Raw genomic sequence first — 514 nt, 5'->3', positions numbered from 1 at the left:
GACACAGCTCAAGTGTAGGTCAGAGGAATAAGTACCAGAACCTGTCAGGGACCTCACAGAGGAACATTGCAAAGCAGAGAAGGAAGAGGAAAAAGGAAAAAAAGATATTGGTGCAGATCAAATCCAGAGAGGCTGAGAGCCCAGTGAAGGGGTAAGGTGACCAGCAGGCTACCAAGTTACTTGGAAGCTTTTCCATCCCCACGAGCCCAAGCACTTCAGCAACCCTGGAACTGTGGGGAGAACTTGTATGATCACAGAGCTTGGACATTCCATGTAGAGTTCCCCTCCAAGGAAAGTAACCTGAGAGGCTGGAGAGCTGGCTTTCTTCCATTCAGACTCTTATCCTCCCCTGCCCACTGCAACCAGGAAAGCAGTTTGAGCCAAGAGTTTGCAAGCAGCTGCCTCTGTGCAGCTGGTGCAACCTCCAGTCTGAAGTTTCTACAGAGACTGGGCTCCACGCCTTTTCCTGTGAGGACATGTAGTGGACCTGGGTGCGTGATCTGGAAGCTTTGTG

Source organism: Propithecus coquereli, unplaced genomic scaffold (assembly GCF_000956105.1).
Source record: "Propithecus coquereli isolate 6110/MARCELLA unplaced genomic scaffold, Pcoq_1.0 Scaffold156, whole genome shotgun sequence".
Lineage (NCBI taxonomy): Eukaryota > Metazoa > Chordata > Mammalia > Primates > Indriidae > Propithecus > Propithecus coquereli.
The sequence above is the reverse complement of the archived record's forward strand: the minus strand, read 5'-3'. Positions refer to the sequence as shown.